Below are 22,982 nucleotides of genomic sequence, written 5' to 3' on the forward strand. Positions count from 1 at the left end.
AACAGCAGCCTCAAAAAGGAACCCCAACATCAAAATCTGCTACATCACAATCAACAATACTTATACCATTCAACTGTTACGCACCTACCACTGTGCTTTCATTTAACTAGGAATAAGTATTGTCACATTTCTGCTACTTTATCAACTGAATGTTTCCTCTCATTCTCTTTCCAAGAGCTGACCAAACAAAATATCTAGGGGCGGAAGAACCTCACCTAACTCCAATGAGTAAACAAGTCTATCTAGTACGGCAAAACTCAAGTTTGTCTCAAGGAGCTAGACAGAATTACCGGACATTTGAGGAAAAGGTTCATTCTCCTCATAATTGAAGTAAAAGCAGTGCAGTACTACTATACTTGCCCCCATGTGAAAACAGCTATTTTACAAGAATTACAATAGAATGACAATCCCTACTTCTGTGTAGCACTGACATAAAGAATTAAGTCCACTTTTACCAACAAGTCATCTAAACAAAAAAAATGCACATTCCTGGTGCCCATCACATGGCTCTTGATATCCCTAACCAATACATAATTGAACAGTTGCAAAGAGGCTGTGGGCTGGAACTTCTGTGGTCCCCCACACCATTTTAGAGGAGCCATAGGTACTTTCTGTCCTGTTAAATGAAGAACTTGATGCAAGCATCTTTCAAATAAAGGAAAGCAATAAACCACCCTTTAAATAAATCAAAATAGTTAGTCCTAATCTCCATGCCTATGGGAACAGTTGAATATTTCAGAACAGGCTTTCCCCTATATATTTCAGAAGCAATAAGTTGAACACATGCCTATATTATGTGTAACAATCAGCAATTTAAGAATAACAGTAGTCAGCGCCAAAGCACAAGAATTGGTCTTTACCATTGCTTTTTAAAACCTATTCATTATGGTCACTAATCTCAATAGCAATCTTATCATTTGTGGTCATCTGAATACAACTGTTTCAAACAAAATGGTCTTACGATGTTAATTAATATTCAGTCTAATTCTTATTAATAACCATTTATGGTGTATATAAATCTAACCTTTATTCACTTTCTGAGCTTAATCAACCACATCTCAAATCATCACCAGTGTCTCAACCCCTTCCCAAGCTGAAAAAGAAAGTTGATTTATGATCATATTTTCTTCATTTATACACGTCAGTCTTCCAAAGTGAACCAACTGTTTCTTTTCCTCCACTATATCCTGTGAATACTGAAAATGATGAAGCAAAAGGAACCAGTACACACTGATTGGTACTTTTAATAGCAATTAGCACCCTTACATTCCTCTTCATTCAGAAATGACCACAAAGAACACTCATGAGATCAAACCAGCTTACAAAACTTTACAAAACTTTCGGGCCACAATGTCTGCATCAAACATTAGAACTCACTACACAACTAGAATTGTATGCTGTCAACAAGGTAACTTAATATGAAAAAGAAAAGAAACTTGATTGAGCAAAGTGCAAAGGGTCAGACCAATAAATCTACAAAATCCAAAGGTTTCGCTGGTCTTGCCACCATCCTATGTCTACCTGGGCCTCTTCAATGACTACTTCTACTACCTGAGGGCTTCATGGACAATGAGATGTTGATTAATCTGTATTCAGCTACCAGGGGCTAACTTCTAAATAATTTACCTAAGAACACACTGTTCTATCCACCAGAATTGCAAAAGCACTAAAACTGGTAAAATCACTTGATCTGCAACTATAGCTGGTTCACTTACGGTAGATTCTTGTACGAGCCCTATGCTTGCGAAGCATTTGTTTGGCGGCCGCTGATTGGCTGGTACCGAGAGGTAGGCAGCTTCCAGCCAATCAGCGGCTGCCAAACAAACGTCTCGTAGGCATAGGGCTCACCCAAGAATCTACCTTAAGTGAACCAGCTATACATTGAGGCAACATGACTGACTGGTTAATGTCAAATCCCATCCCAATAATTAACACCACCTTGAACAGGAGTCCTGCTGCTAATCCTATTTTTCAAAAGCAGCTTTGACATCATATGAGCATCTCTTAGACCTACATCAGTACCTGAAACTTTCTACCACTCTGTTGAAGAATCTGAAATCGTACCTCATAAGGAGTACAAGCTGACAATGCTTCAGAAGAAGCAGATTCTACATTAAAAGAGGCTTTTGGGTACATAGAAGGCTCTACTCAATTTTACCACAGAAGAAATAAGCAACATAAACTCCTTCTGTACCTTTCAAGATCTGAGTTGGGCTCAAAAATGATATTGTTAAGATACAATAAAGTTTGTTCATACTTACCTGGCAGATATATATATAGCTGTATTCTCTGAAGTCCGACAGAATTTCTAAAACTTACGACACACGTAGTGGGAGTTAGAGTGGTTAGTACCCATTCCCGCCGCTGGGAGGCGGGTATCAGGAACCATTCCCATTTTCTATCAGATTTCTATCTCCACTGTCTCCTGAGGGGAGGTGGGTGGGTACTAAAAATATATATATCTGCCAGGTAAGTATGAACAAACTTTATTGTATCTTAACAATATCATTTTGTTCATGAAACTTACCTGTCAGATATATATATAGCTGAATCCCACCTTTGGCGGTGGGAGAGACAGAAAAAGGATTTTAGGAAACATATAAATGTATATGATTGACATCTTGGTTCCTTACCTGTTAGCATAGCTGACTTCGTGATTACTGTCACCCAAGCCTGCTTCTGCTTCACTAGAGTTACCAACAAGGTAGTGACCTGTGTAGTTGGTGCGCTCTAGATGATCTGTCAACGGGGACGGGACCACAATGTGACTAGACCATGACCATACTTCTGAGGGCAACGAGGCAAAAACCACCACCTAAGTTAGCCTAACAACAAACTCCCATATACCAAAGGCTAAAGGAAGGGACGACTGTACTCGGCAGCCGACCCTACAACCATAAACATACAAATATTAAAAACTCACCTACCCTTTTCTATGGGAAAGGATGAGTGCTACCTCCTGCCCCCAAAATAGTGTCTGCGGCGACGTATGGTCCGAGAGAGTAACAGTTTTCATAGGTCGTTCTCACCTCCCGTAGGTAGTGCGAGGCGACACTGAGTTACTCCTCCAAAAAGTAGCACTTAAAATGTCTTTAAGAGCCATATTTTTCTGAAAGGCTATTGAGGTCGAAATAGCCCTTACTTCATGCGCATTAACTTTTAGTATCTTAAAGTCGCTGTCTTTGCAATAAGCGTGCGCCTCTTTAATGGTGTTTCTTAAAAAGAATGCCAGTGCATTCTTGGACATGGGCATGTTTGGTCTCTTGACCGAACACCATAAGTTCTCCGCAGAACCTCGGCAATCCTTCGTTCTACGAATATACTCTCTAAGAGCCCTAACAGGACACAGGACTCTTTCCGGCTCTTGACCAATGATCTCTGCCATACCCTTGATCTCGAATGTTCTAGGCCACGGATTGGAAGGGTTTTTGTTTTTGGCCAGAAACGACATACTCAAAGAGCAGACTGCATTATGCCCTTTGAAACCGACGTGTTTGCTGATAGCCTGTATTTCGCTAACTCTCTTCGCCGTCGCCAGAGCAGTTAGGAATACAGTTTTCTTTGTCAAATCTCGTAGAGACGAAGAGGAAAGAGGTTCAAAGCGATTTGACATTAAATATTTGAGGACCACATCCAGGTTCCACGAAGGTAGCTTCGGTAGTGGTACCTTGGTCGTCTCGAAAGATCTCAATAGATCATGGAGATCCTTGTTGTTAGCGAGGTCAAGACCTCTATGGCGAAAAACTACAGATAGGACGCTTCTGTAGCCTTTAATAGTTGACACTGCCAACTTCAGATCTTGTTTCAGATAAAGCAAGAAGTCGGCGATCTGGCTCACAGAGGTAGTGGTAGAGGAAACTCCTTTTCTCTTACACCAACTTCTAAAGGCTGCCCACTTCGATTGGTAAACCGCGATTGATGATGGTCTCCTCGCGGTGGCGATAGCTTTAGCCACTGATTTCGAAAAACCTCTCGCTCTGGCCAACTTTTGGATAGTCTGAACGCAGTCAGACTCAGAGCGGAGAGGTTTTTGTGGTACCTCTCGAAGTGGGGCTGTTTGAGTAGATCTCTCCTTAACGGAAGAGATCTCGGATAATCCACTAGGTAGAACATCACCTCTGTGAACCAGATCGCTGCGGGCCAAAAGGGGGCGATTAAAGTCAACCTCGTCCCCTCCGATGCTGCAAATTTTCTCATCACCTCCCCCAGGATCTTGAAGGGGGGAAAAGCGTAGAGATCCAGGCCCGTCCAATCCCATAGAAGGGCGTCTACTGCTACTGCTCCCGGATCGAGAACCGGGGAGCAATACAGAGAAGTCTCGCCATCCTTGACGTTGCAAAGATGTCCACTAAGGGGCATCCCCAAAGACCCCACAGTTCCTGGCATACTTCTTGATTGAGAGTCCACTCTGTCGGCAATAACTGTCCTTGTCGACTGAGGAGATCTGCCCGGACGTTCTCGACTCCGGCAATGAATCTTGTCAATATTGTGACTTCTCTCTCCTTTGCCCAAAGTAGGATCTCTTTCGCAAGAGTAAACAGGGAGCGAGAGTGTGTTCCTCCTTGTTTCTTCAAGTATGCCAGGGCTGTGGTGTTGTCCGAGTTGACTTGAACTACACGACGGGAGACTTTGTTCTGGAAGAACTGGAGCGCTAATTGAACCGCTGCCAGCTCTTTGAAGTTGATATGCCAGGTTACCTGTTCCCCTCTCCAGGTACCTGACACTTCCTCCCCCCCTAGAGTTGCTCCCCACCCCGTGGATGACGCGTCGGAGAACAACACTAGGTCGGGGTTCTGAAGCTTGAGGGATATGCCCTCTGACAGCTTCCACGGATCGAGCCACCATCTTAGATGGTTCTTCACCTCTTCCAAGATGCTTAACTTCATGTCGAAGTTGTCCTTTTCTGTCCAGCTGTCCGACAGAAAGAACTGAAGAGGTCGGAGGTGTAGCCTCCCCAGGGAAACAAACTTCTCCAGCGAGGAAATGGTCCCCAGCAGACTCATCCATTCCCTCACCGAGCATGAATCCTTCCCTAGAAAGGCCGACACTTTTTCTATGCCTTGTTGCTGACGTTCCTGGGACGGAAAAGCCCGAAAAGCCACTGAATCCATCTGAATCCCCAGATACAAGATGGACTGTGGTTGGGGTCAGATGTGACTTTTCGAAGTTCACCAGAAGTCCCAGGGACGCAGCTAAAGACAGAGTCGTTTGCAAGTCCTTCAGGCACCGGGTCTGCGGAGGCGGCGTATGAGCCAGTCGTCCAGATAGAGCCGAGATTCTGATGTTGGAAAGGATGAGCCACCTCGCCACGTTCTTCATTAAGATGGTGAAGATAAAAGGGGCCGTACTCAGTCCGAAACAAAGAGCCCTGAATTGAAAGACCTTCCCTTTCAATACGAACCGAAGGTACTTCATCGATTGGGGATGTATCGGGACGTGAAAGTAGGCGTCCTGGAGGTCGAGTGATACCATCCAATCTCCGGGTCTTAAGGCCCCCAGAACTGACTGAGGTGTCTCCATCTTGAACCTCTGCTTCTCTATAAAGAGGTTTAGACGACTTACATCCAAGACGGGCCGCCACCCTCCACGATTGTTTCGGTACAAGAAACAATCTGTTGTAAAATCCTGGCGTTGCCAGGTCTAAAACCTGTTCCACTGCTCGTTTCTCGAGCATCTGCTCGAGCAGGTCGAAAAGTATCTTTCGCTTTGTTAGAGGATACGATGGGGACAAGTCCCTGGGAGTGGAAGTCAACGGGGGCGGCTTTATGAAAGGGATCTTGTAACCCTTCTCTATGACGTCGAGAGACCAGGTGTCTGCCTCTCTTACTCTCCAGGCTTCTGCAAACAACTGCAGCCTGGCTCCTACCGGTGACTGAAGGCACGATCTCTCACTTCTTGCCCCTAGACTTGGAAGGGGCTCTACCTCTAGGAAGGCTTCTTCCTCGAGGAGACGATCTAGCGGAAGTCCCTCCACGAAAGGGCTTCTGCTTTCTAAACGGTTGGGCTCCTGACGACGTTGAAGGGCCAGCCGGACGTCTCGAAGACTGAGCCAACAGGTCTTGTGTGGCTTTTCTCTTGCAGACTAACTGCCAGATCCTTCACCATAGCTTGGGGGAAGAGATGACTCGAGAAGGGAGCATACAAAAGTTCTGTCCTCTGTACGGGAGAGACAGACTTAGCCGCGAAGTTGCAATAAAGCGATCTTTTCTTAAGAACCCCTGCTGAAAAATGAGAGGCTAACTCCTCTGAGCCATCCCTGACGGCCTTGTCCATGCATGACAATACACTGGACAGCTCCCCCAAGCTGATCGAGTCTGGCTTACGAGATTGGTTGTCTAAGGCTCCAAGACACCAGTCTAAGAAGTTGAATACCTCTAAGGACCTAAACAGTCCCTTCAAAAGATGGTCCAGTTCGGAAGTCGTCCAAGATACTTTAGCTGAGGCTAAAAGGGCCCTCCTTGAGGCATCAACCACGCTGGCGAAATCACCTTGAGCAGACGTAGGAACCTTCAATCCTAATTCCTCGCCTGTCTCATACCACATCCCTGCCTTACCGCTAAGTCTAGACGGAGGCAGGGCGAAAGTAGTCCTTCCTTTTGCTTTCCTAGACTCCATCCAGGCGTTAACCTTCCGGAAAGCTCTTCTAGTAGATAACGACGTCTTCATCTTCACGAAACCTGGAGACTTGCTTGTCTTCGACGACGAAAACTGAGGAGGAGGAGAAGGAGGAGCAGCAGGCTGGAAAGTATCGCCAAACGAATCACGAAGTAGTCGTGCCAAAACTTGATAATCTGACGACGCAGACGTAGCAGGTTGTTCTTCATCAACATCCTCCGAAGAACCGCTAAGTTCTCCTTCTTCCCTACCCGAGTGCAAGTCCGAAGGAAGAGGCAGAAGTCCTTTAGCTCCAAGTCTCCTATCCGAACGATGAAGAGAAGACGAGGGTAACGGATCCTTAACAGTCACAGGATCAGGAATCACCTTTAGAGGCGAACGAGCCAAAGTCTCGGGAACAACATCCGAGTGACAGCGAACTTCCACATTCGCGTCCACAGAGCTCTTACTAGAACGTCTACGAGCGTCCATCTGAGCGTCCAACGTAGCGTTCTCTCGAGCGTCCAAATCAGCGTCCGACCGAGCGTCCAGCGAAGCGTCCAACGGAGCGTCCATCAAAGAGACTCTTCTAACGTCCCGCGAAGCGTCCTTACGAACGTCCCGCGAAGAAACTTGATCAACTGCCCGACTAGCGTATCGTTGAGCGTCAACACTGTCATGTCGAAGAGGGGCCGAACGCAAAGAAGTCCGTCCGACAGCTACAAAATCGTCGTCAGCAGAAGCGTCGAAGTCGGAACGCCGAGCGTCCTCTCTACGGGAAGAGAGAGGAGCATGCAGAGAACTCTCTCTAACCTGGCGTCTAACGTCACCTCTAGACGAACCCTGGGGAGCAAAACGAAGTCTAGAGGGCGAAAAATTACATTTTTATAATAATATAAATGTTTCACTTATACTTACCCGGTGGTTACATATAGCTGACGTCAGGAGACGACAGCTATATGTAACCACCGGGTAGTTATATAAGTGAAAATCAGAAGACGGGACGAAAGAGGAGCCGTTGGAGAAGACTGCTTAGTTCTCTTGATAGGCAGTCTATCGTCTTTCCTTCGACGAGGTACCGTCTCCTTCTGCTTCAGTAAAGCGTCCAGTTGCCGTTGCATCGCAATGATGATCTCCGTCTGAGATGTCTCCTTACGCGGAGACGAGCTGCGCTTGTGAGAAGGAGAGGGGCGAGGGGACGCCTTCTTCCTTCTCCCAGGAACAGCCTTGGCTCTAGAGCGACTGGGGCGCTCGCGGGCGTCATCGTCGGATGACGTCCTAGACTTCTTCTGGGGCGGAAAAGCTACGCTTTCCGGAGAAGAATGCCACTCAGACAAAGCATGACGTGAAGCGTCAAGCTCTTGAAGAGTCCTCTTCAAAGGTCGCGAATCCCGAACGAGATTCCCACACCCTTGCGCGGGGAGGACGCGTCGGAAGACGAGAAACAATCCTTCAGGATACGTGCTCGAGCACGCTCCTTAGCAGCCTGGGAAGCGTCCACAGGAACTGCTGAAGGGACGCCAGATCGGTGGGGGTTCCCCGTAACCCTCCTTCGGCCTTCGACATGCTCTCCCTGAGTCCTGGGAGTCCGGCAGAGGTCCCAGCCTAGAGGCGCTATAGGGCCGATCTGACGCCCCCTCCACTTCACTAGGGGCACTATCACTGCACTTATTTTGCCTGTTTTCAAGGGCAAGCACTTTAGATTCAAGCGTCTTCAATGAATCCAAAATAAGCGAAAGGGCATTACCCTCCGCAGACACCACTTGAGGGCCCGAAGGCAACACTACGGGGTTAGGAGACACAAAATCTAAAGGAGGGTTAGAAGGGGATACATTAATACCCTGTCTGCTACCCGACTTACTCCTGGAGGAAGACCTCCTAATCCTATCACGTTCTAACTTATTTACGTAGGATTCATACGTCTTCCATTGTAAATCATCCAAGCTTTCACACTCATTACAGCGTAAATCATATTTACACTCTTGCCCCCTACACCCTTTACACAATGTGTGAGGATCAACCAAGGCTTTAGGAAGCCTAACCTTGCATTCCACTTTCGAACACACCCTGGCGCTAGCCGAACTACATCCAGACATATTTAAGGAAAAAATCTAAGCCAAATTCAAAAAACAGTCCAAATCACGTATGCCAAGCTATCGATCCAATCAAAAAACCAAAAAGTCAAGAGGATACTCAAGCAATGAAAAGTTTTCCAAAATCCTGAGGCGGAGGTGTGTAAACAGATGTTTACGACACCGGCGACAGAAGAAATCTGATAGAAAATGGGAATGGTTCCTGATACCCGCCTCCCAGCGGCGGGAATGGGTACTAACCACTCTAACTCCCACTACGTGTGTCGTAAGTTTTAGAAATTCTGTCGGACTTCAGAGAATACAGCTATATATATATCTGACAGGTAAGTTTCATGAACAAAAATACATATAGCTTCATGATCTCTGTGGTGTACGATGAATTTCTACATCTACATCCATGGTACAAACTCTACAACCTTCACAAAGGAGATTTTCTCCAACAGCGAGGAGGTCTACAAATCTCTCTCAAAAGTAGAATGCAAAGTTTCTGTCAAATTATCTAAAGTTGTTCCAAATCCTGTTCCATTTGCCTGTAAAGTGCAATAAGCAATTCTCCCATTTTACATCCCTTAACTGCCTTAGAACCTTACATTAGCAGGAGAGGACCTCAAGGAGGTAAGGAAGTATGGCGTTCCAGACATTTCAGTTGATAAGGAAGAATCTCCTAGCCTTAAGAGGACAAATGCTTTTATCATCTCCATTATTATTTTTTTAATTTACACATACGAATTCTGAAGGACAAACCTAACCTTTGCAGAAAATACACAAAATTGGAGTATTCTTAACCAAATTTGCCACGAAACTCTTAACACTGCACTTGTAAGAAATACTAACACACCTATTTTTCAACATACATAATGGGAGTATTACAAAAGCTTCATAATTATATTAAGAAAAGGTAATCAAAATGACAATGATATAACTACATACCTAATCTATGAGACACCACTAGTCATATATAAAAGCCTATAAAATAACAATCAACCTGAAGAATACACAGTATAATTTGCATCTTACCTGTTACAGATTCAAGAAAATGGACCTCTGACTGCATCCCTCCCCATAAAGATAACAGTGACACTAGGCTACATGCTGAGGGTCATTCTGTCAAACTACTTATCAACTGGTCATAATATAATTAACACCAAACTAGCCAAATAGCCCCCTGTTTTGTACCAGCATCAACACAGTTAACAAAACTACGTAACTACTACACCAAATCAACAACTTACAATTGTCTCAAATATGTGACATCAGGAAGACATAAAGAACAGTGTATCTTAAAAGTTCAATTCTACGCTTAGCTGAAATCAATGATATTTACCAACATCTCAGTTCAAAGATTCATCTTAACAATCAAGTGTCCTCTCTCATGGACTTGTATTCCAATGGTTCAAATTATCCAAGACTTGAAAAGTGAAAACTGACTTGTGGAAATGGAGTTTTTATGATAAAACAAAGTTTAATGTATACTTACCTGGCAGGTATATATATAGCTATATTCTCTGTTCCACCTGGCAGAAATTTTCAAAACTCGCGGCAAACGCTAGTAACCTATTAGTAGTTCAGGCAACCACCACCCCGTTACCGTGGCGCTAGCGCTAGGAACCGTTCCCAATTGGGCCAGATTTTCTCTGAACCCTGTCTCCTGAGGGGAGGCGGGTGGGAATTAAATTATATATACCTGCCAGGTAAGTATACATTAAACTTTGTTTTATCATAAAAACTCCATTTTAATGTATGACACTTACCTGGCAGGTATATATATAGCTGATTGACACATTTGGAGGTGGGTCAAAGACAGCAACATTCTAAGAGTATAAAAATATTATTAAAATATTATTAAAACTCTAGGTTCCTTACCTGCTAAGGTAGCTGACTTCATAGGTCCTGCCTCTAAGCCTGCTTAACCTTAGTAGCTCTCAACAAGGAAGTGTCCTGTATGTTGAAGAAGCTAAGACTGGAACTGACAACTGGACGTGACCAATGTGTTGACAGATCCGTACAGCCCTCTTATGCCACGGCATTCAAGCTAGTAATAGATCATTTACCTGAACTACACACACACCATCACCGGATAATACTAACAAGACTGAGAAAAGTACCGCACACTTTTCTCAGACGACCAATAAACACAAACACCATCACCTAATAAAATCAACTAGCTTAAAAGAAGGTTATGGGGTAGTAACTCCTTTGCCCAATACTGTACCAGAGGACACGTATGGACCTAGCGTCTGACAATTATCAAAGGTTGTCTGAACATCCCTAAGATAATGAGACGCAAATATTGAATTAGTTCTCCAATATGTGGATTCAATAATATTCTTGAGGGCTAAATTCTTTTTAAAAGCTAATTGAAGTCGCCATGCTCTGACTTCATGAGCCTTCACTTTCAAAATACAAAGCTCTGCTCTTGACACAGCATATGAGCTTCTTTAATTAAACTCTCTCATGAAGAAGGCAGAGCGTTCTTCGTCATGGTTCTACTGGGGTCTTTAACGAACACCACAGAGCATCCGACTTCCCTCTGATACCTCTTGTTCTTTCCGTATAAACACCGCAACGCTCTCACTGGGCGAGAACTCTTTCTTGCTCGTGACCCACTAACTCAGCCAAAACCAAAACTCAAAGGATCTTGGCCAAGGATTAGCTGGATTCTCATCTTGGCCAAGAAACCTTCTTGGAATGAACACACTGCGTTGCCATGTCTCCATCCCACCTTCTTCGATATGGCCTGAAGCTCACTAACTCTTTTAGCAGTTGCCAATGCTACTAAAAAGATAGTCTTCTTAGCAAGATCTCTCAGAGAGGCTTCCTTCTAAAGGCTCGAATTTGCTAGAAGTTAAATACTTCAAGACCACATCAAGGTTCCAAGCAAGGTGGCCTGCATTGTGATTGTTTCTTCGTACCAAATGACCTAATCAGATCTCGAAGGTCTAAGTTATTCGAGATGTCTAGGCCCCTGTGTCTAAACACTGAGGTTAGCATACTCTTATAACCTTTGATTGTCGAAACTGACAGCGTAAATCCTTCCTCAAGTATAGAAGGAAATCTGCGATTTGGGTCACAGAGGTACTGGATGAAGACACTTTACCTGTTCTTACCACACTTCCGGAAATTGTCCCACTTCGACTGATATACTGTGATTGTGGAGGTTCTTCTGGCTCTAGCCACTGCACTGGCCACCTCTCTAGAATATCCCCTCGCTCTGACCAGACGTTCGATAGTCTGAACGCAGTCAGACCCAGAGCGAGGGTATTCTTGTGAAACCTGTCGAAGTGGGGTTGTCTGAGTAAATCTACTCTTAGAAGAGTCCTTGGCGTATCCACTGTCCATTCCAGTACCTCTGTGAACCAACTTTGGGCCGGCCAAAACGGGCTATTAACCCACCCTCTTACGCCGATTGGACGTATTAAAACGTCGAGTCAAAATGTCTCCCGTATGCCGATTGGACGTATCATACGTCCGCTCAAAAAAGTTTTTTTAAAAATTCGCGGAAAAATACTTATAGGCCTACCAGCCGAAAACTTTTGTATCACGCGCCTTGGGGGATGCTGGGAGTTCACGGATCAAGGCGTTGTTTTGTTTACAATCGCTACGCAGGCGCGCAAGCGCGAATTTCTTTCTTATCGCACTAAAAAGTATCAGTGACACATCTCGGAAATTATTTCGTCACTTTGACATAATTATTGCACCATTTTAAATTATCCTTTACATGAAGTATTATATATGAAAATGTGCGCAATTTCATGCACAATACAACTAAAAATACTCATGATTGTAGCTTTTATCAGTTTTGAAATATTTTCATATAAATAACGATAAGTGCAAAAATTTCAACCTTCGGTCAACTTTGACTCTACAGAAATGGTCGAGAAACGCAATTGTAAGCTAAAATTCTTACATTATAGTAATATTCAATCATTTGCCTTCATTTTGCAACAATTGGACGTCTCTAGCACATATTTTCGATTTATGGTTTTATTAAAAAACTTTTTCCTTACGTTCGTGCGATAACTCTTCCGATAAATTTTTTCGTGCGATTGGCCCACCTAATGTTTTGCACCCTTTTAAATTTGCCGTTACATAAAGTTGTTTATATTTTTTTATGGAAAATGTGTCGCAATTTCATGCACAATACAACAACAAAAAACAACCATGCTTGTAGCTTTTATCAGTTTTTGAAATATATTTTCATATAAATAACGTTAAGTGCAAAAATTTCAACTTTCGGTCAACTTTGACTCTACCGAAATGGTCGAAAAACGCAATTGTAAGCTAAAACTCTTATATTCTAGTAATATTCTATCATTTACCTTCATTCTGCAACGACTTGGAAGTCTCTAGCACAATATTTCGATTTATGGTAAATTTATGAAAAAAAAAACATTACGTTCGCGCGGTAACTTCCGAAAAAATCAGAATTTTTTTGTGCGATTGTCGAAATGTTTGCACCATTTAAAATTAGCTGTTACATAAAGTTTTATATATGAAAATGTGCGTAATTTCATGTACAATACAACTAAAAATGATTGAAGGTTGTAGCTTTTCTCTTTTTTCGAAATAGTTGCATATAAATCACGATAAATAGAAAAAAAACCACGTTCGGTCAAATTTGACTCTACCTAAATAGTTGAAAAACGCAATTGTAAGCTAAAACTCTTACGGCCTAGTAATATTCTGTCATTTTTCTTCATTTTGAAACAAATTTGAAGTCTCTAAAACAATATTGTGATTTATGGTGAATTTTTGAAAATATATTTTACCTTCACTCCGCGCGCCGATTCGCGGCCACAAGTCTCCGAAATACGTACATGGCATTATCCTAATATTTGTCCTCCTCATATTAGCCTTTTTATAGAGTTTCATATATCAAAATGTGCGCAAATTCATGAAGAATACAATAAAAAATAATTGAAGGTTGTAGCTTTTTCCATCTTCGAAATATGTCCATATAAAAAATATATATATTAAAATTTCGACATTCGGTCAAATTTAACTCGTCCGAAATGGTCGAAATCTGCAATTCTAATCTAAAACTCTTACAGTATCGTAATATTCAATCTGTTGTCTTAATTTTGAAACAAATTGGAAGTCTCTAGAAACATTATTTTTAGAATTACGGTGAATTTTGAAAATAAAATTTTTTTACGTCCGTCTTACGAATTCGTACATCATTTTTTTGTGATAATATTTTTCCGGTGTTGCTTTTATTGTTTTACAATGTAGTTATATATCAAAATGATCGCAATTTAGTGTACAATACAACGCAAAAAAAAGTAACTGGTTAGCTTTGACCGTTTTCTGCACAGCGTGATTTGAATTGACAATTATGTATGAATTTTTTTTTTTTCGCTACCATATATCGCATTAGTTTACATATGATAATGATATTATTTTCATTTCTGGTGGTTGCATTCTAAACTTCAGGCAATGACAAAAAAAGGAGCCAAAAATGAACTCTTAATCTTCAAAAGTACGCGGCGCTGTAATATTTTTTAAAACAAATTATTTTGTTTTTTCCACTTCCGCGCTCACTCCAAACCAGGCCACCCGGCATACGGAGACGTTTGATTTTTAGGGCTCCGGCGTAAGAGGGTTAAGGTCATATCGTTCCTTGGCTCTCCCTGAACTTCTTCATCACTTTCCCCAGTACCTTGAACGGAGGAAAAGCGTACAGATCTAAGTTTGACCAATCCATCAGGAATGCGTTCGACCGCCACTGCTTCCTGGTCTGGGATCAGAGAGCATAGGTTGGTAACCTTTTTTGTTCTGGCTGTCGCAACAGAATCTACTAATGGACGGCCCCACAACTTCCACAGGCTCTGGCAAACCTCCATGTGCAACGTCCACTCCGTCGAGAGAACTTGTTCTCTTCTGCTCAACAGGTCCGCACCCACATTCTTCTCTCCTTGTATAAACCTGGTGAGTACCACGACCTTTTCCTCTTCCGCCCAAAGCAGAACTTCTTTGCCAGATTGTAAAGGGGAAAGGAATGAGTTCCTCCTTGATTTCGGATATATGCCAGCGCCGTGGTGTTGTCCGAGTTGACCTGCACCGTCTTTTCCTCGAATCAACTCTCTGAAGTGCTTCAAAGCCAAGAAAATTGCCATCAGTTCCTTCCTGTTTATGTGCCACTTTGTCTCTTCCTTGCTCCAAAGTCCCGACACCTCTTGAGGGCCTAATGTCGCTCCCCAACCCACGTCCGAACGCGTCGGAAAATAAGACGAGGTCTGGGCTCTTCTGCTGAAGCGACATCCCTCTTGCAACCTGCCTGGAGTTAGCCACCACTTTAATTCCTCCTTTACTTCGGCCGGAATTAGAAACTGGAAGGAATCCGGTTGTAATTTTCTTGGCCATGAATCCTTCAGGAAAAACTGTAGAGGTCTCATGTGCAGTCTTCCTAAAGAAATGAACCTCTCTAGCGAAGAGAGTGTGCCCAGTAGACTCATCCACTCTCTTGCTGAGCATCGGTCCTTCTTTAGAAAGTCCTGCACCTTCCGAATGCATTGGGCTTGCCTTTCGGGGGGACGGAAAAGCCCGAAAAGAGTCACTGCCGATATCTGAATCCCCAAATAAACTATCTGTTTGTTGGGGATCCAATTGAGACTTTCCCATATTTACTACCAGACCTAGGTCTTTTGCTAAGTCCAATGTTTGACTCAAGTCCTCCAGACATTGACTTCTTGATTGGGATCTTATCAACCAGTCGTCCAGATAAAAAGACACTCTGATCCCTCTTAAATGTAACCATCTCGCCACATTGGACATCATCCTCGTGAAAACTTGAGGGGCTGTGCAAAGGCCGAAGCATAGGGCCTTGAACTGAAAGACCCTGTCCTGAATCACAAACCTTAGATACTTCCTGCTTCCTGGATGAATCGGAATATGAAAGTATGCGTCTTGTAAGTCCAGGGTCGCCATCCAGTCCCCTGGACGTACCGCTGCCAGTACTGAATCGTTCGTCTCCATGGTGAACTTGGTCTTTTCTACGAAAAGATTCAGTTGACTTACGTCCAGCAACTGGCCTCCAAACCTCCGAGGACTTTGCAACCAGGAACAGACGGTTGTAAAATCCCGGAGATTCGTGATCCAGAACAGGCTCTATGGCTCCTTTCTCCAGCATGGAAGCTACTTGCTCCCACAGAGCCGCTTTCTTCACTAAATCGTTGTAATTTGCCCCGAGGGCTCTCGGAGATGTTGCGAGAGGAGGTCTCTTCAAGAAAGGAATCTTGTACCCTTCCCGAGCTACGTTGACAGCCCAGGGATCTGCCTTCTATCTTGCCAAACTTCCCAGAAACCTTGAAGTCTGGCTCCCACTGTCGTCTGGAGGACTGAGTTCTCATTCTTTAGAGGGAGGGGGTCTTGGCTCCTCTTTTAGAGGGAACTCTCTTATTCCCCTAAAGGCGGGTCGAGCGAATGTTCTTCCTCGAAAGGGCTGTTGCGAAGGCCTAGTATCCTTTGGAGTCTTCTTCACCAACTTGGTGGTAAGAAGAACTCTTAACTGAAGACGAGAGAAGATCTTGAGTGGCCTTCTGAGAAAGGGAGAGAGCTATATCCCTAACCAATCACCTCTGAAGGAAACAGCTGTTTCGAAAGAGGAGAGAACAGCAACTCCGATTTCTGAGAGTTCGAAACTCCTTTAGAAGCGAAAGAACACAACAGCGATCTCTTCTTAAGTACTCCTGCTGTGAATAACGAAGCCAGTTCATTCGTTCCGTCTCTCAGAGCCTTGTCCATGCAGGACATAATGCTCTTAGCTGTTTCTCTAAATCCTGCGAATCCTCTTCTTCTAGGAGTTCGCTAGTGCTCCCAAAGACCAATCCAGGAAATTGAAGACTTCGAAAGTCCTAAAAATCCCTTTAAAAAGATGGTCAAATTCTGAAGACGTCACCAGACCTTAGCAGACTGTAACGCCTGTCCTGCGTGAGCTGTCTACTATACTGGAGAAGTCCTGGGAGGAGGCAGGTACTCCCAGGCCTAGACTTTCTCCAGTAGCGTACCATACTCCTGATTTAGAAGCTAACTTAGCTGGTGGAAACAGAAAAGAAAAGTATATTTTCCCGCTTCTTTCTTCTCCTTCATCCAGTCATTCACACGTTGAAGGGCCTTCTTCGCCGAAATTGACATCGTCATTTTAAGGAAAGAGGACTTCTTTGGAGTCCTAGTCTTGGAAAACTGTGATAAGGGGGATAACGGAGCTGTCGGTTTAAATTCCCCCTCAAAAAATAGCAATAAGACGTGAAGTTAGAACCTTATAATCTGAAGAAGGTTCCGTATTCTTTTCCTCAATTAATTCCAATTCTTCTTCTGCTGAAGAAAATGTCTTGTAACTCATTGTCGTGATGACGCTTCGTTGACGGAATAGCGTCCTGCCGCCTGCGTCCCTGCGGCTACCGAGGAGTCTGCGTCCTGCCGCCTCTCGATGTCCTGCTGCCTGGCGTCCTGCGTCCATCGTAGACACGCCTGCTTCCTGTCGCCTGCGTCCTGCGTCCACAATTAGTCCCGCGTCCTGATGTTTGCGTCCTGCTTCCTCCGAAAGCATTCTCTTCCTGTGTTCTGCGTCCTGCAAAACCAAGCGATCGCTTGTCCTCCTAGCGCTAGTGCGCCCTGAGTCCTCGGCGAACGCGTCCTTGTATTCCGTTTTAGAAGACTTAATGGGAAGGAAATCGTCCTTACGCCTCGAAGATGGTTTGCTCAGGCGGATCCCAGGACTTCACAGAACTGCCAGCTTGGACTGCATTTCCCTTAAGAAACCCTTCGTACTATCCTCCTGAATGGTAAGACGACGAAAGAGGAGGATTACGAGCAGGACTGCGACCTAACGGAGAGCGATCTTGCACTCTACCCGACGGAGAAAGACGAGGGGAAGATACACAAGAAGATGGAGGAGATTCTCCCATCGAAATACCAGGCCGAGAAGGACGTATAGCGCCAGTGCGCCCTGAGTCCTCTCTAGCACGAAAAATCCTTTTCCTCTTGATCGGAACTGCGTCCCCGTCTTCTGAGGAGGACAACACCTCAGGACTACTCCAAGTCTCACGATCTTGCGCATGTCTCTCGAGAGCAGTTGATGTCCTGAAAGTCCTCTTGAGGCGGGGGCGAGACACCACTGCATACCGACGTCTCGCTCGGAAGTCGAACCTTCCGAGGACGCACACTTCCCAGTTACGCCTTTTCTGCGGCGAACTGCAACAGCCTGGGAACTTGCAACAGGACTGTTCGAAGGGACGCCTGACCGCGACAAAACCTCTCTCGCCTCCCTTCGACTGTCGACGAAATTGCCTTTTCCGCCCTTGGGTCTGGGAGCTTGACAGAGGTCCTAGGTCTAGGAGCATCGAAAGCACTAACTCTATCTGTAAGTCGCTGTATCTGGTCGCCCATGGACGCAAGGGCAGCGAACACCTTCACAATATTTGTATCGTTCGCCTCCTCCGATACAGCAGCGGGCGCAGGAGATACCTGGGGAGAAGGAACTACCAACTCTACATTAGAGGGAGCTGGAGAGGAAATACATTCACTCCTTTTACTAGAAGAATTTGACTTCTCACTACGAGAAACAGATCTCCTTACACGATCTTTCTCAAGTCTCTCAACATATTTCATAAATATCTTCCATTCCTTCTCTGATAAATTCTCACATTCAATGCATCTATTCTCCCAAGTACACACATTCTACCTACACTTCTTACAAATGGTATGAGGGTCGACCGAAGCTTTCGGCAATCTTACCTTACACCCCTCTTTTACACACACTCTAAACATACTTCCAGTATCAGACATCTTTAAAGAACAATCCAAAGCGAATGCCAAGCTAACGTTTCCGAGTACAATACCAAAAATCCATGAAAAGTCAGCAACGAGAATGAAAATCCTAGCAGGGAACCACCAACAATGTTGCCGGTTCGGCTGGCAGAGAAAATCTGGCCCAATTGGGAACGGTTCCTAGCGCTAGCGCCACGGTAACGGGGTGGTGGTTGCCTGAACTACTAATAGGTTACTAGCGTTTGCCGCGAGTTTTGAAAATTTCTGCCAGGTGGAACAGAGAATATAGCTATATATATACCTGCCAGGTAAGTGTCATACATTAAAATACAATTTACAATAATATATTAGGTATCTTAGCATAGTCCCTAAGCCTTCATCTAAAAAGGAGTTATTCTTGGACTTGACTGACTTCATCCCTTCCATGACTGTGCTGTTGAGCATTTATTGACTTAAGGAATCCAGCTCCCACCTTGGTCACAATTCTGTCTACATTAGAAGTCCCATTAATTATATTATATCATATAGAAAGTACTACACATCCCAGAGACTTTTCATAATACGTATACTCAGTCAAGCATAAGAAAAATTACTGGTACATCATAACTTGTTCACTAACATCCAATCCATTCAGAGGCTGTGTTCTGACAAACCTTCAGTGTGTTTTCTTACCTATAATCAAACAATATCTTCTTGGTAAGCAATGATTCAATGTATAATGACAAAGTAAAGAATTATACAATGAATTCTTCCTACAAAAACTTTCTGTGACATCTTGATGAACATCCATGACAGAGTAAGAATTTTTCTCTTATTGTGGAATACCCCTGAGTTTGAGATGCTATCCAGAAGCAACCATTGTCAGAATCCATACATCACCTCCCATTAAGTCATTCCAGTTTGTCATCTAAATCACATGACCTCCAAAATTTGTCTCCTCCAGAGTTGTCAAATGGTTGGTTAATCATCTCTCATCATTTTATCGAGTCACATCACTTAATTGATGGTCACCAAATATTACACTCCACCACCTCATTATTCATGTTATCTCTCTGTTCAAACATTAGATAACTAAAAAATCAGTTTAGTTAATGTGCTTGTAAAGTAGAGATGTAATCAAAATAAACACAAATTAAAAAGCAATTCTGATAATATTCATCTATATAACCATTAAAACAGCAAGTCATGACAACTTAATTCCAATGACAACATTCTTTCCTTTTAAACAGTCGATATTGCAAGGAAACACATAAGAAAAACTTTCCTTGGGGATATGAATTGCTGACATGTGGGTTACAAGAAATGATCCTAAAAAAGGTTTCTGATGAACAGCAAGTATAGCTGCCATTCCTCTATCATTCTTTTATCAAGTGAATCAGTGGGCTTGCAGTCATTCCTTGAAGGTTCCTGACAAATGAAATATCGTCCATACTGTTTCTCTTGAACTTCAATTGAGGGAACTTTTCACTAGAAATTACCCAGGAGACAACTGGCTACAATAATTTCTCATGGAAGCCACGAAACTATACCCCAAACAAATACTGCAAGCATAGTAAATATATCATTTCTATTGGCAAACCTAATTGAATGAAATGTTAAAGAGGGTCTAGGGAAAAGGGCTCCCCTGCTAGTTATCTATATCCCAGTTTCCTACATTAGGTTTGGAAAGGCTAGTTTAAGATGCATCCCTGTATCTTACAGTATGATTTATGGCCCTCTGAATCAGGTTTGCCCTTCACTCTAGCTATGTTAGACACAGTACCCTAGATAAGGTTGGGTAAACTATGATTACACTAAGATGCATCTTCATATTTCACTATATAATTTATGCCACTCCATGTTAGGTTAGGCAGCAACCCTGTATGCATTTAATGGTGCAATATGCCCCTAGGCAAGTAAGACCCAGCTCCCTAAATTAGGTTAAGCCAGGATTAATTCTATAATTGTCCTCACAATAATTTTTTTTCTGGATAGTTACCAATTGGTTGCACACATGAACCAAATCCTGTCACAGTATTTCACTCATTTTTGCTTTTATCGAACTAAAAACTTTGTCGAGCAGTCTGTCCAAACCATGATAGTAAAAAAAACAGAAATGAAAGAAGTTGGAAAATACAGGTTTGTATATCTGGCAAGAAATTAATATATGTAATTATCATAAAATACATCCCCTTTATCTGTGTTAAATATATGCTAAAACCCACTATGGATAACAGAAACCATACATATACACAAGTATATAAATATACGGCAAATACAGAACACCTGATGCTGGCATACAATATTACACGTGTGTGCTTTCTCTCCCTCTCCCTCTCTAATGAAAAGGATTCTGATGTATCTACCTAATCCTTGTGAGTCTGAATAATAATGGAAAAGATCAATGAAAAAAATTACCATTATCTCTATTCTTACGCTTGAAGCCATTATCATGTTTATGAGGGCTTTCTATAATGAAGACCTGGATACACCACAGTAATGAATGCTAACAATGAGAAAGCCAGAGATAGATGAGCACAATCTGTGGGGAATGGGGAAGCCTGAATACTATAGAAGAAAGGCATTTTAAATTGTAAGATGTTGGGTACATTGTGGCCCAACAATTAGGTAATATTCATTACAGTTGGGCTACGTTAAAAGTAGTTTGCTGTCAGTTCTCCACTACCGCAAGGGTTACCAGGTAAATGTCAGCTAAGTTCCTCAAGTTCCCCAACACAGACACCACACGGCAGTAGTAACTGACAGACATAGGCAGAGCTGGTGATTTTTCATTTCCCAAGGAAAGGAGAGAACCTTCTACATCCAAGTAAAATGCTACAAACGCTAACCACTTCTGGCATTGCTTTAGGCGATAAATTAGTTTGTCCTGCAATTACCACCAGCTGTTCTTTACCATAGTAGGCTAAAGGTAGCCTAGCCTAACTCACCGATGCGATCACAGGTTGTTTACCTTGCCTAACAAATAACGAAAAGCGAAGCAACTTTATAAAGCTAAGGCTACTGAGATTAGGTACTAGCTTATTTCACAGACTAAAGTTCTTAAAAGGAAACACTCATACTCTAACGATCGTTGACCAAACCTCGCAAACAAAATCCTGAATCATAAGGCGACGAAATGATAATACCTAATCGGCTAGGCCTAGGTAAGGAAAAAAAAAAAAAACTTGTAGCTACCAAAGGTAAGATACCTAGGTAGGTAAATCCTAGACTGTCGCTTCACCTTAAGCTTCCTACGTTATTGTAGTTTTACTTATCTTACCTGTCAAATGCATCGAAGAAAACTCAGGTCAATCTCACTTGAGAGAATTTTGGTTTGACAGGTTTCTTGCGGGTTTAGTCGATTCCTGCCGCAGCAGACACTGCCGCCGCTGTTCCTGTTCTTGTTGTTCTTTTTGACAGCTACAAATGTAAACAAAAGTCAGTAACTACGCTAATATTAGCGACATTCGCTAAATAACGTACAAAACTTATTTGCTTCATAGCTTGCCCATTTTCTTTTTAAGTAATAATATATGCTTCTTTATGGATATTTATGGCTATGTTTTAAGGATTTTCACAAATATCAAGATTTTATGTAACATATAACATTTTACACAAGTTAGCAAATTTTACACTCTGGAAGATTTAAGCACTTTACGTGACGTAGCTTTTCCAGAAGATAATATCATTCTAAGAATATAATTTTGGGTTAGTAATAATAAATTCTTCATTGGACACAATGAAAAGATATTGTTGCTAATATTATTGAACAATTTACCTGAGTAAAGGCCAATCACTGAGTCTAGAAATTGCTAAACAGGTGAACCACTGGTCGTATGTTGCCACCATCTTACTATGACCAGGATTTTAAATCATTACACAGTGGTTGACGATATTGTTGCTAACAAAAAAAAAGAACAAAAAGAGAAAATTCGAACGACTACTATATATATCAGCTCTGAGCTTGAATAATATGGTCATAATTCCTTATACACGATCGTAAAGCATTGCAGTGAGTGAAAAGTGTTTAGTAACGATCGTGCAGCGAGAAATCCATTTCATAAGTGTCTCTCACAAATGTATTACTTAAATAAAAAAAAATTCAAAGTAAAACTAATTCCCTTAGTACATGTCAGCTTGGTGGTAATCATGCCAATTAACCTATTCCTCATTCAATTGGAAGGAGAAATTTTATGATGACACAAATATGAAATCTACCTCAATAAAGTAACACTATAATACAACAATAGTTAAGTCTAGGGCGTTTTTAAACCACATATGATGGGTAAGAGCCTATTATAAACTGCAGTCTGTTTTAAAAAATGAATGAGATAAGAAACATCTTTGCATATTTGAACCACTGAAAAGTGATACACTCGTCTCCAATAGAGAGTAGTTGAGTGGAAAGTGATGTCCAGGTGTCGCTGACAGACAGTAGTTAAAATCTCAATGGAGAAATTTGTCATTTTTTCTGTTTCCCAGTTGAGATTACCTGCTTATGTGTACATCATCTCAGGTCCATTGGGGACGACAGTTATACAAGTCTAC

General features: G+C 42.7%; 1 protein-coding gene across 2 annotated transcripts in view; it reads right to left on the minus strand.

The window, feature by feature from the left end:
- LOC135219219 (dystrobrevin beta-like) overlaps positions 1–22,982 on the minus strand; it is a 487,262-nt gene that overhangs the window by 414,590 nt on the left and 49,690 nt on the right. For both annotated transcript variants that reach the window (XM_064255798.1, XM_064255797.1), the window contains exon 3: positions 21,715–21,854. The gene's annotated coding sequence lies outside the window, so the exon portion shown is untranslated. The remainder of the gene's footprint in view (positions 1–21,714; positions 21,855–22,982) is intronic.

Source organism: Macrobrachium nipponense, chromosome 1 (assembly GCF_015104395.2).
Source record: "Macrobrachium nipponense isolate FS-2020 chromosome 1, ASM1510439v2, whole genome shotgun sequence".
In the NCBI taxonomy this organism is placed as follows: domain Eukaryota; kingdom Metazoa; phylum Arthropoda; class Malacostraca; order Decapoda; family Palaemonidae; genus Macrobrachium; species Macrobrachium nipponense.